The sequence below is a fragment of the Capsicum annuum genome, chromosome 9, assembly GCF_002878395.1.
Source record: "Capsicum annuum cultivar UCD-10X-F1 chromosome 9, UCD10Xv1.1, whole genome shotgun sequence".
NCBI classification, from domain to species: Eukaryota; Viridiplantae; Streptophyta; class Magnoliopsida; order Solanales; family Solanaceae; genus Capsicum; species Capsicum annuum.
The window spans coordinates 21,997,992-22,018,420 of NC_061119.1; the positions used below are offsets into that span (position 1 = coordinate 21,997,992).

Here is a 20,429-nt window from a genome sequence, read left to right on the forward strand (position 1 = left end):
TCAGTTTTCTTTATTATTTTATTAATAACTCTTTTTGCTCTTACTTTCTGTTTACATGGTGTTGTAAACCACCAATCTGTTCTAGTTATTATATGTGGGTATAATTTATCTAAAAACGGCATTCCTCAGAGTATATCTTTTGATGTTAGCTCATAATTATAGATTTCTTCTATTGTTAATATTTTATGTCATACTTGTGTTTTTACATTCTTAGCTTTATAAGTAATTAAGCTTCCTTCGTTATTAAATCCTTTAACTATTATTGGTGTTTTTAATTTATCCCATTTACTTTCTGGTAACAATTATATCTACATAAATTAGCTTCTGCTCCTATATCTATCATAGACGTATAATACCTACTATAATATCCTTCTACTACTTTCTTCATTAATACATATATTTTCATATCATGTTAGAGCTCTTCTTAGGAATAATCTTTCCCTATTATATGTTATAAATAATTGTGTATGTTCTATATTGTATGATTTTACTTGTTCTAGCCATTTAATTCCTAATATTATGTCTGTTTTTTGCATTTCCTCCTTTATTTCAAATTCTATTTTATTTTTTCTAACTCCTATTATTATTTTTATTTTTTGCTATATTTTTAGTGTTTATTAAGCTTCTTGGTAGATCTGGGCATATATTATTATCAGATTTTATTTTCTCATTTTTTACTAGATATTTTGCTATATAATTTTCTTCCTGTCCTGTATTTAAGAGTATTAAATATTCTTTTTTCGTTTATTGTTCCTGTTATGTAATATTGATTTAAATTAACTATTGAACTTGTTTCATAACTTGTTCTTTTTGATGAATTTGATGATTCTAGTTTTTCATAAGCTATTCTTTTTGTTGTACTTATTCTATCATTTATTATTTCTAAATTTTCTTCTATGTCTATATTTCTGTAACTATAATCATTATTATCAATTATTTTTACGAATTGTTCAAAAGGACTTTCTATTTGTATTTTATTAATTTTATTTTTCCCCGTTATTTTATGTTTTGTTGTTAATACACATAGATTTTTACATCTTGCTGTAAATATTTTACTTTCTGGGGTTAGTTCTTTTCCTGATATTTTCCAATATAATACTAATGATTTATCTATATTTTTATCTGTTATTGCTACTGAATAATTTGCACTTATTATAAATTTAAATTTTTGGTATATTAAATTTCCTTTAATCGCAGTTATTATGCTTTTTTCTATAGGTCTTATAATCCTATCATCTGCTAAATATAATTCTATTGATGTATCTATTCCTTCTCTAAAACATGCTTTTATTAATATTTCTATACCTCCAAGGTGTACATATTTTACTGGGTCTCCTCTACTCTTTATATCGTTTATTTCTTTATTAATTAACCTTTTTGTTACTAGTGGTATACTAGCTTTACCTTTTGCATATCTGCAGTCTATTACATGTTCCTTTTGACTTACAACGTAATATTCTTCCTTTTTCCTAGTAAATATATTTTTTATTGTTGATATTTTAAATATTTTTTCTACACTTAAGTCTAATTTTTTTCCTTTTATTTCATCAAATACATTGTTATCAAATATTATTTTTTGATCTGTTCCTTTGTCATTTAAATATTCTTCTTTTGTTATTATTTTTATATCTTCTTCAGTCTTTTGTTATTATTTGTATATCTTCTTCAGTCATTTAATTCGTCTAATTCACTATCTATTTCATTATCTTCTATTTTATTATCTGTTTCATTCTCTGAAATTTCATATATACTGTCTTCACTTTCTAATTCGTAATCTATATAAATATTTTTTCTACACTTAAGTCTAATTTTTTTCCTTTTATTTCATCAAATTCATTGTTATCAAATATTATTTTTTGATCTGTTCCTTCGTCATTTAAATATTCTTCTTTTGTTATTATTTTTATATCTTCTTCAGTATTTTGTTATTATTTGTATATCTTCTTCAGTCATTTATTTTATCACATTTGGATCACCTTGCCTTAGTCCATTTTATTTTTTGCAACTAATCTGAAAATTAAACCCCCATTAATCAAAAAGAAGTAACTAACAATAGTAACTAGGGGTGTTCATTATTTGAGTAAAAATTTGACCCCAGTTGAAACTTCACTCAACTGAGTCATACATCTCTTTATGATATCTATCTTGATTAAGCATCTAGGTGATATCGACTTTTGAGAATAGTCGTTGAGAAACTTGTGAGCCATTATTTATTTTCTTACAAAAAGATTTTTACTCATTAAATTTTTTCGAATCTTATTTTCTCACATGACTTTTACTCATTAAATGCTTATCATTTATAAAGATTACTAATTAATGCTCTTAAATAAAATTATAAATATACTAAATATATTTATTTGGCCAAATACATATATCTGGCATAATTTTGATTTGATAACACAAGTTTCAAAAGTCTTTTTTATTCTTTTAAATTTCATGGAAAGTCAAAATAGACCATTCTCCTTTAAATGGAGCGAGTAGTATTTTTTTGTTATATATTTAATTTAACTAGTATTCGTTCCCGCGGGATTCACAAAAAATATTTTTAGAGAAAAAATTTAAAAATTATCATTTTATTTGTTTGACCCATTATTTTTTTAAACTTTATTGTTGTGAAATTTAAACTATCTGATTCATGACCATTTATTAGTTGTTTATAAATACAAAACTTTTAGATAGAGCTGTCAATACGGGTCAGCCCAACCCATCCGGGTTAGCCCACACAGGCTTTGAGTTTGACGGCCCAGGTTGGGCTGACCCATCAAAATGATGGGTCCAAAAACGTCAAGCCCACACCATTACTCCGTGGGTCGTGGGCCTCACGGGTCAGCACACTTTTAAAAAATAATATTTTATAATTTAATTTTAGAATGCTAATAAACATAAATATTATCAGACAATATTATATAATGTTAATACTTGTTAATCAAGTCTCCAACACCCCAAAAAATACTCCTAATAGTAAAATTAAATAACTTTTAACATGATATTCTTCGAACCAAATAAAAATACTAATAAGCAATCTAAATAGTTGCATGTATTTGACTTACGGACCGACCCACGGGCTAGCCAACCCACATTGCTCAAAACCTACGGGCCACGGGCTTATCCGAACTAGGCTAAAAAGCCCTGTTTTTAAATGGGCTGTAAAAACTGAAGCTCAACTCCATCAAATTACAGGTCGGATCGAACTGGCCCAACGGGCCTGACCTATATTGACGGCTTTGTTTTTAGACATGTAAACAATATAATTTTTTTAATTAAGTTATTAAATAAAAATAACAGCAAAAAGTGTAAACTCTTGATAATTAATAATAATTTTGATTTTCTTTAGAAAGAGGAAATTGTACACCTCAAAAAGTTTTGAATCCAAGTTTAATATTTTAAATGAATATGAGATGTACGTATTTTACGGAGAACTATAGTGCATACATGTACACATAGCTATTGTGTATATAAGTTATATGATTACTCCTAGTAGAAAAAATAAATTGAAAAGTCTTGAACTTTAGAATTTGCTATTTTTAAGTAGGTCCCACTTTTGTCTCAAAAATATATTAAAGTGACAAGAAAATATAAAGAAGAGAATTTGGGGTTTGATAAAGGTCGGTATAGTAGTAGCAACACTTGACAAAAATAAAAAGGAATAGAAAAAAAGAAAAATGAATGAAATGTTAAAAAGGGAAAGTGCACTACTGTTGCTCCGCTGTTTTCCTTCTTTATTTCCAATCAACTAAGGAACCAAGTATAAAAATTAAAGAGAAAGCTAAAGGCAACATCTGAGTATTATTACTTTGTTTCTTTTTCTTCTTTCGGCATCCAAGAACTCACTAGAAGGGGAAGGGATTCTTATAGTAATTTTGAAATAATTTTGGAGAAGTGACTTCAATAATCTAAAATTAAAATTGAATTTCAAGAGGTAAATTCTATCCTTTCCTTTTTAAATTTAACTAGTATACGTATTCATGCAATGCGCGGCCGTATCAGAAGAATTAGTAAAATTATTAACTTATTTATTTAGCATAATAATTTTTTTTTTTTCATATCACATTGATATATTTTAAATCAATGAATATAACTAACAATATAGTAAATTAAATTTGGAAAACTAACTTACGGTACACGCATACAATTTGAAATTTCAAATACGATGTTATACATAGTTTTAAATCAAGCACAAATTTTAAATTTAAATTAGCTTAATTTCCAAGAACACTATTCTACTTAGTTAACTTTAAGCCTCTTTCTTTTCTTTATTCCTCTATTAACGTTCCTTTTTCTGAAAGAACCATCGTACTTCCACTAAAAAATATAGGAAGCTTACCTTAATTTAGGTTCTTGAGTGGAAGTACGCTTCAACGGTATTTTAACTTAGTGATCCTTTCAAAAATTGATTATGTTCTCCTTGGATAGGTAAAGCCATAAACCACTTTTAGAAAAAAAAAATGACTGCTAATTAGATTTCAACACATTTAAAATAAAAGAAATAATAAACATAGGATACATAGAGTTAATTTCTCCAACATCAAGCATTTGTAAAATTTTTGGTCATTCACTTGAGGCGGTTTTGCAGTACCACAATATGATTCAATCTGCAGCCTCTAGATAGGCCAAAGTTCAAGAATTCCCTTAGAAAGCAATTATCCAAGTCAAGAAACATGTCACACATATTTGGCAACAATTTTTTGCTTATATCAATACATGCCAACACGAAGAGCTCCTTAAATGTGCGCTTTCAAGTTATAGCTTAATCGTAATTAGAAAAAATTAGTCCTTGATAAAATGTGAGACTTTTATTAGATGAACATCCTAAAGAATTAATGAGAAGAGAAATTGTAAGTTTTATACCAAAAATTGTAGGCATGTGGGCTAGCCAAAGTTCTTTTTAATGTTTAGATATTTCTTCAATCAAAACTCTTGATAGTTTTAGGTCGGGTATTCCAAGATCAAATTCATCACACGAACACACGAAACAAAAGAATGATGCTAATAAGAGCACATATCTGCAGCCTGTCTTTCTCTTCTTTCTTATTAATACATGATTGGCAGGGTTAGAACCTTTGACTTTATAGCTGGGCAATCACATCCAATTCTGAAGTTGTTTCTTATTCTTAAATCACTTCATATTTTGTTGCCGAAAAACAGAGATCTACTTTAATTGGAGCATTCTGGTAAGCTTGATCCCTGGTTTAGGTTGTTTTTCATTGTCATGTGATAGGGCAGGGAGAGAACAAGACAGGAAAGACATAGATGACATTAATCTAATCTCAAGAACTCTGATTCAACAGTTTTATAGATGACATTAATATAATCTCAAGAACTCTGATTCAACAGTTTTTGTGTCATTGACTGGGATCTTTGTTGCTTTGGATAACCCATAGAAAGCAACAATTATCTCTTCAGGATGTGCAGCATAATCATGCATATGCTTCTTAAACTTAGGAATACACTTAAGAGAGTACATAATCACATAACTTAATAGAAAATTCTGCCTTCTGCCTTTACATACTACTAAAGTAAATTTTAATATTAAATAACATTAATTCCTAGTTTAGGCTATTTGGAGGAGTTGTTACAACCTTTTCATCCCAATATTTTGACCCACAGTCATCCTTAACTCGCTCCAAAAGACTATTGGAAATTGTCTTCCAAGTGACTCATTTTCGACCGCATAGTAAGCTGTAAATTGAATGATAACGTTAGCATAGGCAAATCTATTAGTCAACAACTATGCAAAATTGGTATATATCTAAGATTGAAAGAGATCAGCATAACAAACAATCTTCCGGTCGCGCTCAGATTCCTCATAATAGAGCTATATAATTAAAAAGGGCAGCCCGGTGCACTTAAACTCCTACTATGCGCAGGATATGGGGAAGGGGCCCACCACAAGGATATAATTGTATGTAGCCTTACGTTGCATTTATGCTAGAGAATTTTTTTAAGGTTTGAACACGTGACCTCCCGGTCACATCGCAACAACATTACCGATTACTCCAAGACTCCCCTTCAAATAGTAGCTATGTAATTCTATATATTAAACGGTCAGCTATGATGCTCTTTACATGATGGTATATTCAAAATTACCATATCTCGGTAATCTAAGATGCTAAGGTAATGTATCTAGGAAAATGAAATATTCTCTTAAACATGCACCTATTCTTTCTTTTCAAAAAATGCTTTCCCTTTGATAAGAATTATGAAATAACTAAAATATGAACAATTATGATCATAAATTTATGTAGGCGCATTCAAGGAAATATAGGTTACTGAAAACAGTTTATAGTAATTCTAATGAAAAATACAATTATGATTTCAATTTCAATGGATATGATGAAAAGTTGTAGAAGAGAGCTGAATAGATAAGGACACAAGAGGACATCCAAGTAAAATATCAGTATGAAAAATTAAATGATCTTTACCATCACTCTCTTCTTGCCTCCATGACAAACATAAAAGATCCAAGAATGTGACAGGAAAAATCATAGCAAAATGAAGCCTATACATGAAAAAATTAAAATAATTACTTGTTTTCTCAGGGCTAGTTTCTGCCAGAGTAACTCCAACCAACCTACATGTTACTTGTAAATTGAAATAATATGCAATTTTTCTAATTTACTTGTGCTTATGTTACAAAAAAAGTACAAATAAAAGCTTTCACTGTCAATGAAAAATTGGTAAGGTTGTGTTACAGCAACAAATGCTGAATATAAATTATTTGCTATTGTATGATCCAAAAAAGTCATTAAAAAGAGAATAATGCTTACCTTTAAATCATCACTTCCAACGTTCAAGTTGTTATTGTACAACATTGACTTCTTCCTCCCTATGTTCCCCTTGAGTCGATAAGTGAATTCGATAGTTTCTTTATCGGGACTAAACTTCGCTTTCACCTCCTTCCTGTTACAATATCAGATTCTATCATTCATATTATAAATTGCTTCCATGAGCTATTTTCATGATCAAGCACACAACTTGAATATGACTTTCCATCTTTCTTTTCCAATACCTGATTCATATGCAGTAGAAGTTTTCTAAATTGGCATCTTTCCTTTGATCTTTAGTCGTTTGTTAAAAAACAATTGTCTGTTATTTGACAACAAGGTTTTCAAGTATTCGAATAATTATAATTTTCAATACAACTTTCAAAATAAACAATATATTAAGAAATGATTTTTTAGAAGAAAACAATCTACAATCCTAGAACTTATCTGCACCACATGCGAAGTAACCCTATCAACGTAAGATGATAAGAACCCAAATTATTTTAAAGTGATGAATTAAATATTTTAACGATAAAAAATGGCATAGGTAGGATCATAAAGGACAAACCTATTTGCGTAGACCAAATCAATTAGTTGATATAATGTGAGAGTTGATTTCCAAGTTGAAAGTACAAAATTCTATATACATCAAGATGAATACAACTGTGGTAATTAAAATGAATACAACATACCAACATGCAATAAAAGGCTAATGTCAACCTTAAATATGCAACAACCAATTATAAAAGAACTTTAACTACATAACAACTGTGGTGTAACTAAAGGAAAAGAAGAGCAAGTTAAAAGTTGCATCAACTAATTAACCAAAACTCTTATGTGAAAATACTCACTCGTAAATAAAAATCCATATTCTTGTCCAAGTCAAGACCATGGTCTTTTCACTTTTAAGGGTTTTTCATTATAAATAAAAAGGCAATGTTAATGTGAAAATAGTGAAAAACGTATCCACGTTGATAAGTCGGAAAGAACGCATAGTGCCGGACCACGTCTATGAGATACAATCAAACAAAGAAATCGCTTGGGAATATGCAACAACTTTAGTTGCACATTAAAGCAAATATTACTCTAAACTACCAAGTGGCTTATTCTTACGCTGCCACTTGACTTAATGAAAAGGATTTGTCCTCTCCTTTTAATAATATATAGATTATAGACAAGTATTTGGAGGTATTGAATTTGAGTTTTGTACTAGTTTCTGAAATGGGTTCATGAGAAGAAAAAGGAGGAAAGGGGAAAATTTTGATAAAAAGAGAGTTTTTAGGGATTCCTACTAATTATGTGGATTTAACGTTGAATTATATAAATTGGAAATGAAAAATTCATTCCGAATTCTTGTTAAGAAATTCAATTGATTTTGGGCATAATCGAAGATTGTCGGAATAAAATTGTTAAATACATCAATGGGTCATTAATGGACATATATGTTATCCTTGTAGTTAGTAGATTGACTATCGGATATCTTAAACTGATGGTTGGAAGGATAAAAGTTCGGAATACTATCGTAGCTTGTAAAGTATTAAGGTATGTAAAGCTAAACCTTCCCTCGCCGCTAAGGCACCACCTTACATCACATGGTCCTTCCTATTTGATGTTAGTATAATTTACATAAAATATGAAAGTGGGATCTTTATATTGTCTTACATATCATTCTCTCGCTCTACCATCAAGCTTATAAGTATCTATCTTTCCCCCTTTGTGTTAAACTTCTATGATACTTCCATATTATCATAAGTTTCTATACTTGAAGCCCTTTCACTTTAGGAGTAAATAGTAATAGCATAGTTTCACTTATATATTGTAACACCCTGCATTTCGGGCTACAATATAGACCATGATTCCGATATGTTGATAAATACCGAAGCCATAAATCCTATGCCAATACGGCATGTTAATTATTTGTGTAGAACGTGAATCCGTTCAAGCTTGAATTTAAACCATAGGGGTCATTTGACTCAAGAAGGAGTTGAAAACTACTTCGACCGATTAAGCTTAAGTGGATATTATAATTTGTGTCAACCTCAATCGATCATGACTCTTTGTATATGTCAAATTAGAAAGCCTACTATGTTTAAAATGATAGGTTTCCGAGTTAGCTTTCCAACGATACCAATTTTGCTAAAATCCGGCACTCGAGCAAGAAGTTATGACCTTTCAAAGTAATATGTGTCGCCTAACCAATCGCCCATGGCTACTGGAAAGCATAGGTGATAGCCTAGGTGGCGCCTATGTAAACATAGGCGATAGCCTAGGCGGTGCCTATGTAAACATAGGCGATGGCATAGACGACGCCTATGTAAATGTTTCAAGTGACTTAAACACTCCGTTTTTGGGGCAAAATGGTCCTTTTCCACCCTTACTTAGCCCTAAACGCGAAATTCAGTTCCAAAGACCCCAAAATACACCTTCATTCATCAAAAGTGCTCAAGAATTCTCCTTAGGGTTTCAAAATAAAAAAACCCAAGCAACTCAAGATTCAACCGGGGGTTTCAGAAACTAATTGCATATTTGGAATCCCCAAAACGTAGGCTTGAAGAAGCACCTATAATCTTTGCATATAGAGGTACGTGGGGTTATCTCAAAAATCTCATGGGCTTTAAAAATTCATGTTTTCAAAATGGGGGTTTTGAAATTACGAATATGATTATGTTTAAATGTTTTATGATATTAATTTGGTCTTTAGGCCTAATTCCAATGTGATTTGATATATTATATGTGGATATGCATGTGTTTCATAATGATGAGAAATTAAGAGCATGATTTACACGGAACCCCTCTCTTGCTATGACATTGTTTTAAGTTTTCACATGATATGAATCGTTTGAAATCATCTTGAAATGCATGTCATGAAATATCTTAAAAATGTCATGATTTGGATATGGTTTTTGACTTTCAAAGAGAGGTTTGTTTTGTTCATGTTGAAATATGTTGCATATGATGATTGAATGAAGAGAATGATATGATACTGATGACTTGCAAGTCGGGTATGACGATATCCTACTGAGTATGACATGTGATTGATTTGAACGAAGTTTGAATGCATTGATTTTTATGAGAAAGGTGGATGCCCGAAGAAGGCGTTTGAGTGAATGGGCTCATCGCTGGAAACCGTAGTTGCCTATACGGGTCATATGATATTGTATCCTACATGGGAGGATAATAAAATAATTAGAATATCTCACATGGGGGAGGCTTCCCTGCGGTGTACTCACATGGGGGGTATACCGGCTCCAAATCCTGGCGGCCACTTGGATTGTAGGCTTGGCCGCCGAGCACCAGAGGCGGATTCCACATAGCCATGAAATTACAATTGTAGGGTATTCCACCTAGCTCAATTGCATTACATTGGTATTGAAAATATTACATTATGCCCATGTGTTTTTAAATAATTTGATATGAAACTGCTTTATAATGGCTCTCACCTATATTGTGTAAAAATATAATATTTCTGTTTTGATTTCTCTGCATACCAGTACTTTTATATTGACCCTCTCCCCTTCCAGGTTTGGAGGCATAGTTTAGGGGTTCAGATAACCAGTAGATTCCTTCCGACAGATCGCAGAATCAAGTGGTGAGCCTTTTATATTTTGGAAGGCCTGATGTCTGCAGTTTAATTTATCATTTATTAGTTTTGGGTCTACTGGGGGGCCTTGTCCCAGTTTTCAGATAGGCATTTGTTTTAGTCATGTAGTAGAGATTTCGCAGACGTTATAGAGATGTTGTGTTGACATTGTGGGACATTATTCCCCATTATTACTTTCACATGATTCTTGACCATGTTTCCCTTATATTGTGTATCTTCCATATTTCTTTTATCATATGAATTGTGTGCATGATTACCAGATAGATAGGGGTGTTTCGGGCCTCATATTTTGGGATACTCGTTACGGCCAGGGCCCCGGTTTGGTTCATGACAAACTTGGTATCAAAGAATGTTTCATGGTCCTAGGGTATCTGTGAAATCGCGTCGGGTAGAGTCCTGTTTATGGGTGTGTATTGTGCCATACTTATAAGCAGGAGGCTGCTAGGCGTTTAGGAAATATTTCCCTTCTTTGTGAATTAGTTCGTGCTTCAGAGTCTGAACTATCCCCTAAACAATGATCTCTTGTATTTCAGAAACAAAGTTATGCCTCCATGTCGTATCATCGATCAGAATGCTCAGGCAGATGAGGTCAGTCCACCCATGGGATGCGGACCTATAACAGAGCTCACACTTCAGAACTTGTCCCTACTCTAGGAGTCCCTCCAGTCCCGACTAGTCTACCTCGGGCTCCGCGGACTAATGCTAATCGTCCCCCAAGTACTCAGGGAGATATTTCAAATACAGAATTTAGACGGTCTATCCATATGCTGATATAATTGGTAGCTAACCAGGATCAATGATCGAAAGATGTTGGGTCTACATCTGTTGTGTCTGAGGCCACTAGGGTCGGGCATTTTATGAAGATGAACCCACCTAAGTTCACTGGTACCAAGGTGGAGGAAGATCCCCAAGAGTTCGTAGATGAGATGGAAAAGATCTTTAAGGTAATGCATATGGATAAGGTTGAAGGAGTGGAACTAGCAACTTATCAGCTCAAGGATGTTGCAAATCAGTGGTATACCGACTGGGAGGATTCAAAAGGTGAGAGTGCTAAGCCCACAGTTTGGGGAGAATTTGTGGAAGCTTTTATTGATCAGTTCTTTCCTCTGAAGTTGAGGGAGGCCAAAGCGGAAGAGATTATGAATCTGAATCAGGGCAGTATGAGTGTCCAGGAGTACACTTTAAAGTTTAATAAAATATCCCGCTATGCCCCAGAGTTGACTAGTAATATGAGAGCCCGGATGAGAAAATTTTCATCCGTCCTTTCGAACAACCTGGTGCTTGACTGCCAGGGGCAATGTTGAATAAGGAGCTAGTCTTTACTCGGCTGACCGTTCATATGCAGCAGATAGAAGAGAAGAAAAGAAAATTTCAAAAACAAGAGAGAAAGATAGGCAAGCAAAGAGAGCCAGAACCGCGGATCAGAATCATAACCAACCACAGAGCGGCAACTGGGGAAATAGATGGCAAAAGAAGAAGTCATAGAGTAATGCACAGTCTGCTGCCAGCGCCCCAGCACCCGAACCACCAGTAGATAAACGATCTTAGAGTTTCCAGACTCATCATGGATCAAGAGCCCCAGATACTCAGTCGCAGGGAAGTGTGGCCCAACAACGTCGTACTTATCGACGGTGTGAGATTCGTGGGAGGAATCACCCAGGGAAGTGTTTTTTAAGGGGAAAATGGTTATACTTGTGGCAAGGTAGGACATCTTCAGAGAGATTGCCCTTCTGCTGGAGGAAATACAGGGAGGACTAGGCCCGAAGATGCCCCCACGGCTCTTCCTCCTAAGGGTGCCCCTTCAACTATCGGGAGCGGTCGCAACCGATTATATTCTTTGACTAACCGCCAGGAGGCGGAAGCTTCACCAGATGTTGTCACTGGTATGTTACAATTTTTTTCTCGTGATGTTTATGTATTGCTTGATCCCAGGTCTACTTTATCTTATGTGACCACCCCCTATGTGGCTGTTGGTTTTGGGTTTGAGCCCAAAGTCATTGAAGAACCCTTCACTGTTTCCACTCCTGTAGGTGATTCTATAGTTGCTAGAAGGGTTTATAGAAATTGTGTTGTGTTTATTCTTAGTAGGGATAGTGTGGCCGACCTATAACTTGATATGGTAGATTTTGATGCCATCCTTGGGATGGACTGGCTCCATTCGTGTTATGCCACACTTGATTGCAGAACCCGAAAGGTCACTTTTTATTTTCTGAATAAGACACCAATTTTATGGGTAGGGAGTTTTATGGAACCTAGAGGTCACTTTATCTCTTATCTTAGAGCCCAAAAGCTTATATCCAAAGGCTTTGTGTACCATCTAATCCGAGTAAAATATTCTAGAGTTGAAAATCTTTTTTTCAGTCAGTCCCTGTAGTGAATGAGTTTCCAGAAGTCTTTCCCGAAGATCTCCTAGAGATACCACCTGATAGGGAAATAGATTTTGGCATTGATTTGTTGCCAGACACTCGTCCTATTTCTATTCCGCCATATAAAATGGCTCCTGCGAAACTGAAAGAGTTAAAAGAGCAGCTAGCAGACCTTCTAGATAAGGGTTTTATTCTTACTAGTGTGTCCCCTTGGGGTGCACCTATACTTTTTGTGCGAAAGAAAGACGGTTCCCTTCGTATGTGCATAGACTATCATCAGCTGAATAAGGTCACAATTAAAAACAAGTATCCTCTCCCTAGGATTGATGATCTGTTTGACCAGCTTCACGGTGCTAAGTATTTTTCAAAAATAGATCTTTGTTTAGGTTATCATCATTTGAAATTTAAGGAGTTAGACATTCCCAAGACAGCCTTTCGAACCCGATATGGTCACTATGAGTTCTTAGTCATGTCCTTCAGGTTGACTAACGCCCCTACAACCTTCATGGATCTTATGAATACAGTATTCCATCAGTTTCTTGACTTATTCGTCATTGTATTTATTGATGATATTCTGATCTATTCAAAGAGTAAAGAGGATTACGTCAATCACCTCCGAATTATTCTTCAGACCCTTAAGGATCATCAACCGTATGCCAAATTTTCTAAGTGTGAATTTTGGTTAGATGCTATTGCCTTCTAGGGGCATATTATGTTCAGTGATGGGATAAGAGTGGATCCCCAGAAAGTTGAAGTAGTGAGAAAATGGCCCAGACCTATGAATCCAACCGATATTCAGAGCTTCCAGGGTTTGGCGGGGTATTACAGAAGGTTCGTAGTAAGTTTCTCTTCCATAGCTGCTCCACTCACTAAATTGACTCAGAAAAAAGTGAAGTTTGTGTGGTCTGATCAATGTGAGAATAGTTTTGAGAAGTTGAAAGAAAAATTGAACACTGCTCCTGGTTTAACCCTCTCGGAGGGCGTAGATGGCTTTGTGGTATACTGTGATGCAACCCGTGTGGGACTTGGTTGTGTGTTGATGCAGCATGGCAAGGTAGTGGCTTATATATCTAGGCAGTTGAAGGTGCATGAGCATAATTACCCCACTCATGACTTGGAGTTAGCAGCCATGGTGTTTGCACTTACAATCTAGAGGCACTATCTCTATGGATGTATGTTGATATTTATACTGACCATAAGAGTTTGCAGTATGTTTTCTCGCAGAAAGAATTGAACCTCAGGCAGAGGCGTTGGATGGAGCTTTTGAAATACTATGATATGAGTTTGGATTACCATTCGGTAAAGGCAAATGTTATAGTCGATGCCCTCAGCAGGTTGTCTATGGGCAGGCTTTCTCATGTTGAAAAAGGGAAGGAAGAAATGGTGAAGGATATTCACCACCTCGCGAATTTGGGAGTATGACTCTTAGATTTCGAAGATGGAGGGGTGATTGTTCATGAGTTAGCTAAGTCATCCCTTTGTGCTAAAGTTAAAGAAAAGCAAGTTAAAGATCCCATCTTGATGTAAATCAAGAAAGATGTGGGTCAACAGAAAGTAATGCCGTTTGAAATTGGTGGTGATGGTATTCTGAGATATTAGGGTAGGTTGTACGTTCCAAATGTTGGTGGACTGCAGAAAAGGATCCTTGATGAAGCTCACACTTTGAGGTATGTTGTTCAGCCAGGCTTTACTAAGATGTACCATGATCTGAAAACCTTGTATTCGTGGAATAACATGAAACGTGATATAGATCATTTTGTGTCGAAGTGTTTGAACTGTCAACAAGTAAAGGTAGAACACATGAGGCTAGGTGGTACTTCCCAAGAGATAGCCCTATCTTCATGGAAGTGGGAGATGATAAACATGGACTTCATTACAGGACTTCCGAGATCCCAAAACCAGTATGATTCTATATGGGTGATTGTAGATCGGTTGACAAAGTCAACCCAACTTTTGCCTGTGACGACTAATTATTCGGGAGAGGGTTATGCTAAGATTTACATTGAGAAGATAGTTCGGTTGCATGGGGCACTAGTGTCCATTATATTCGATAGAGGTACGCAGTTTTCATCTCAGTTCTGTTGATCTTTTCAGAAGGGTTTAGGTACACCAGTGAATTTGAGCATAGCTTTCCACCCTCAGACAGATGGGCAAGATGAGCGTATCATTAAGACCCCCAAGGATATGTTGAGGGAATGCATCATTGATTTCAAAGGTAGTTTGGTAGATCACCTGCCACTTGTTGAATTTTCTTACAATAATAATTACCATGCTAGCATCAAGATGGCTCCTTTTGAGGCTTTATATGGGAGGAGATGTAGGTCTCCGATAGGATGGTATGAAGTGGGTGAGACCCAGTTATATGGGCCTGATCTTGTTCATCAGGCGATGGAGAAAGTGAAGATCATTAGAGAACGACTCAAGACTTCTCAGAGTCGTCAGAAGTCCTATACCGATGTTCGGAGAAGAAAACTAGAGTTTGAAGTTGGTGATTGGGTATTTCTCAAGGTTTCTCTTATGAAAGGAGTTATGCAGTTTGGAAAAAGGGGTAAAATAAGCCCTTGCTATATAAGGCCATATCAGATTCTGAGAAAGATTGGTGCAGTTGTTTATGAGCTAGAATTGCCTGCAAGTTTGGGTTCCGTTCATCTGGTATTTCATGTATCTATGTTGAAGAAATGCATTGGAGATCATTCTTTGGTATTGCCATTATAGGGTGTCAAAGTGATAGATTCCTTGTCTTAAGAAGAAGAGCCCGTTGAAATTTCAGATCGCCAAGTTCGAAAGTTGAGGAACAAAGAGATAGCCTCAGTAAATGTACAGTGGAGAAATCAAAAAGTCGAAAAAGCAACTTGGGAGTCAGAAGATGACATGAGAATTAGATATCCTAATTTGTTTGCTTCAATGGAGGAGGAGACAGAAGGTACTATTCCTATCTTATCTTTCCTAGTCCTTTATTATGCTTGAAATCGTGTCTTTTTGTGTACCGCATCATCATTCGGGGACAAATGATCCTAATGCCCCACATTTTGGGCTTTAATATAGACCATGATTTTGATGTGTTAATAAATCTCGAAGCCATAAATCCTATGCCAATACGACATGTTAATTATTTGTGTAGCATGTGAATCTATTCAAGCTTGAATTTGGACCATAGGGTTCATTTGACTCAAGGAGGAGTTGAAAAGTACTTCGACCGATTAAGCTTAAGTGGACATTATAATTTGTGTCAACTTCTATCAACCATGACTCTTTGTATATGTCGGAAATAGAAAGCCTACTATGTGTAAAATGATAGGTTTTCGAGTTTGCTTTCCAACAATACCAATTTTGCTAAAATCCGGCACCCGAGCAAGAAGTTATGGCCTTGCAAAGTAATATGCGTTGCCTAACCAATCGCCCATGGCAACTGGAAAGTATAGGCGATAGCCTAGGCAGCGCCTATGTAAACATAGGCGATAGCCTAGGCGGCGCCTATGTAAACATAGGCGATGGCATAGGCGGCGTCTATGTAAAGGTTTCAGGTGACTTAAACACTCCGTTTTTGGGGCAAAATGGTCCTTTTCCACCCTTACTTATCCCTAAACACGAAATTCAGTTACAAAGACCCCAAAACACACCTTCATTCATCAAAAGTCCTCAAGGATTCTCCTTAGGGTTTCAAAATAGAAAAACCCAAGCAACTCAAGATTCAACCGGGGGTTTTAGAAACTAATTGCATATTTCGAATCCCCAGAACGTAGGCTTGAAGAAGCACCTATAATCTTTGCATATAGAGGTACGTGGGGTTATCTCAAAAATCTCATGGGCTTTAAAAATTCATGTTTTCAAAATGGGGGCTTTGAAATTACGAATCTGATTATGTTTTTAATGTTTTATGATATTGATTTGGTCTTTAGGCCTAATTCCAATGTGATTTGATATATTATATATGGATATGCATGTGTTTCATAATGATGATAAATTGAGAGCATGATTTATACAGAACCCCTCTCTTGCTATGATATTGTTTTAAGTTTTCACATAATATGAATCGTTTGAAATCATGTTGAAATGCATGTCATAATGTCTTAAAAATGTCATGATTTGGATATGGTTTTAGACTTTCAAAGAGAGGGTTGTTTTGTTCATGTTGAAATATGTTGCATATGATAATTGAATGAAGAGAATGGTATGATACTGATGACTTGCAAGTCGGGTATGATGATACCCTACTGAGTATGACATGTGACTGATTTGAAAAAACTTTGAATGCATTGATTTTCATGAGTAAGGTGGATTCCTGAAGAAGGCGTTTGAGTGAAAGGGCTCATCGCTGGAAACCGTAGTTGCCGATGCAGGTCATATGATATTGTATCCTACATGGAAGGATAATAAAATAATTGGAACATCTCACATGAGGGGGGATTCCTTACGGTGTACTCACATAGGGGGTATACCGGCTCCAAATCCTGGCAGCCACTTGGATTGGAGGCTTGGCCGCCGAGCACCAGAGGCGGATTTCACATAGCCGTGGAATTACAATTGTAGGGTATTCCACCTAGCTCAATCGCATTACATTGGTATTGAAAACTATTACATTATGCCCATGTGTTTTTAAATAATTTGATATGAAACTGCTTTATAATGGCTCTCACCTATATTATGTAAAAATATTATATTTCTGTTTTGATTTCTCTGTGTACCAGTACTTTTATATTGACCCCCTCCCTTCCTAGGTTCGGAGGCACAGTCTAGGGGTTCAAACAACCAGTAGATTCCTTTCGACAGATCGCAGAATCAAGTAGTGAGCCTTCTATATTTCGGAAGGCCTGATGTCTGCAGTTTAATTTATCATTTATTAGTTTTGGGTCTACTGGGGCCTTGTCCTAGTTTTCATATAGACATTTGTTTTAGTCATGTAGTAGAGATTTCATAGACATTATAGAGATGTTGTGTTGAGATTGTGGGACATTATTCCCCATTATTACTTTCGCATGATTCTTGACCATATTTCCGTTATATTGTGTATCTTCCGCATTTCTTTTATCATATGAATTGTGTGTATGATTATCAGACAGATAGGGGTGTTTCGGGCCTCATGATTTGGGATACTCGTCATGGCCAGGGCCCTAGTTCGGGTCATGGCATATATGGCAGCTAAACTATCATTATCGTAACTCAAATGTCATAGGCCTTCAAGGCAGTATTGATAAATATTAATGATAGGAGGGTACATAGGTTTGGCTTGGAATGTCGCTCGACGTGATTCTGTGCACAGGATCGAGACCAGACCACTATAGCGAGCCAACCCATTGGGTGTACCTGCCTTTGTGGCATCATTTGTATTTGAAGTGAGTTGGAACGTCATGTATTGATCTTTCCTGACTCGAGCCAACATATGACATATATGGCCTGCGGGCAGACCCTTATAGTAAGTCCCTGGGTGGGGCGTACCTGGATACAGACTGCGATTACAGTTACACATCTGGGATTATAGCAATGAGTATGTGAGCAACATATGTTGTACACTTGCTTCAGATTACCTTCGGAAGGCCATCTTGTGATCATTTGTATGACTTATAGAATAAGTGCATCAACTAGGTAAAGTATAGGCCCTATATTATAATGAACGCTTTTCTAAATATTATATATGATGCTAATAAGGTCGGTGCATAAGTTATCAGTTTATATCATTATTTATTGGCTCATACGTTTTTCACTTTACCATTTGAATCATATGAGCTTCTTTACTAGTCCAACTATTTTTTTGTCTGCTTTCATACCAGTACATATTGTTTATATATTGATGTCACGGGCCCACCATATTTTATTAATGTAGGCTTAGATCCTCAGGATAGTAGACGTCCATGTTAGGGCCTATTGCCGTTTTAGCTGATATTTTGGTGAGCTCCAACTCTCTCTGAAGCCAGTCTATAACAAGTATTTTTTTATTATATGTACAGGTCTCTGGTTTGGCATGACGAACCTGATTCCAACTAGTCACTCGTAGTATAACATGTTAAACTAACTAGAGGCTTCATGGACATCATGTAGTATTGTATTGTATAGTTTTGTTAATGTAACTCCCTCGTGTATATATGCAACTCTCATTGAATATCCTACCCCTTATTATCTCATAAGCTCGTGTAGTCATAAAGTTCTTGTACAGTAAGTGTATATGGTTCTTGTCCGTCATTATCGTTTTGGGGCATGACAGAAATAATGTGAATTTCAAGTCATACCTTTTAATCATGTCAAACACCCTTTCATACCGCGTATGAATAAAGTTTTTTGAGATTACACTGAACATAAAAAATATAATATCAATCCATCTATGTGATAAAAATTAATAATTCAACTATTTATTTGAGCATATTTAATTATATTCAACTACAGGGTCTGCATCAGCTTCATCTTTATTAGTGCCTTCTTCTTCTCTCATTCCTCAAGCATCAATAGGTAGAGGACCTGGTAGGGCAGAGGGCCCAGTTCGATTGCAGGCCCGAACCGTATGTATGCACTAGCTGGTCGGCAGGATTCAGAGACAACTCCAGATGTGGTCACAGGTACCTTAGCTATTTTTTCATATGATGTATATTTCTTGATAGACCCAGATCTACTTTATCGTATGTTACTCCATTCGTTGTTAAGAAGTTTGGAGTAAAGTCAGAGTTTTTACAAAAACCATTTGCAGTATCGACTCCAGTAGGAGATTCTACTTTAGCTAGACAAGTCTATTATGTTTGTGTGGTGACAGTATGTGGTAGTGCTACATTGGCTAATCTGATTGAACCTGAAATGGTTGATTTTAATGTTATTATGGGCATGGATTCGTTGTCCTCCTGTTATGCTACAGTTGATTATCGAGCCAAGATAGCTTATTTTTGTTTCCCAAGAGAGCCAATCTTAAAGTGGAGGGGTGATTCTATGATGCCTAGAGGTAGGTTTATTTCCTTTCTTAAGGCACGATGCTTATTGCAAAGGGGTGTTTGTATCACCTAGTCTAAGTAAAAGATATTGAGGTTGAAAAATAGACACTAACTTTAGGATCCGTACCAGTGGTGAACGAGTACCCAGATGTGTTTTCGGATAAACTTCCTAGATTACCTTCTGTCAGAGAGATCAATTTTTGTATGGATGTGGATCCCAATACTCAGCTGATATCAATTTCACCTTATAGAATGGCGCCTGTAGAATTGAAAGAGTTAAAAGAGCAGTTAAAAGGCTTACTTGATAAAGGTTTTATTCAGCCCAATATATCACCTTGGGGTGCGCCAGTACTTTTTGTACGCAAGAAAGATGGCACATTACGAATGTGTATAGATTACAGGTAGCTGAACAAAGTGACAATAAAGAATAAGTACCCTCTTGCCCAAATAGATGAATTATTTGATCAATTATAGGGAGCTAAATGCTTTTTAAAGATCAATTTGAGGTTCGTCTATCACTAGTTAAGAATTCGTGAAGCAGATATTTCCAAAATAGCCTTTCAGACAAGATATGGGCAATTTGAGTTTCTTGTCATATCATTTGGACTAACGAATGCTTCGGAAGCCTTCATGGACATGATGAATAGGATTTTCAAACCCTTCCTCGATATGTACATGATTGTATATATAGATGACATTTTGATATATTCATGTAATGAAGTTGAGCATGTAGATCATTTAAGGTCAGTATTGTAGAGGCTCAGAGAGCACCAGTTGTATGCTAAAT

At 35.4% G+C, this 20,429-nt stretch overlaps 1 long non-coding RNA gene across 2 annotated transcripts; it reads right to left on the minus strand.

Moving 5' to 3' along the window:
• Nucleotides 1–5,320: 5,320 nt before the first annotated feature.
• On the minus strand, nucleotides 5,321–7,566 carry LOC107842181. Of its 2 annotated transcripts, none has more exons than XR_007044481.1 (3): nucleotides 7,333–7,566; nucleotides 6,768–6,900; nucleotides 5,321–5,679 (listed from the first exon to the last, which is right to left on the minus strand). It is a non-coding gene; the product is annotated as an uncharacterized LOC107842181 (long non-coding RNA). The 2 variants fall into 2 exon arrangements; XR_001665659.2 differs by lacking the exon at nucleotides 7,333–7,566 and adding an exon at nucleotides 7,010–7,239.
• Between the last annotated feature and the right edge of the window lie 12,863 nt (nucleotides 7,567–20,429).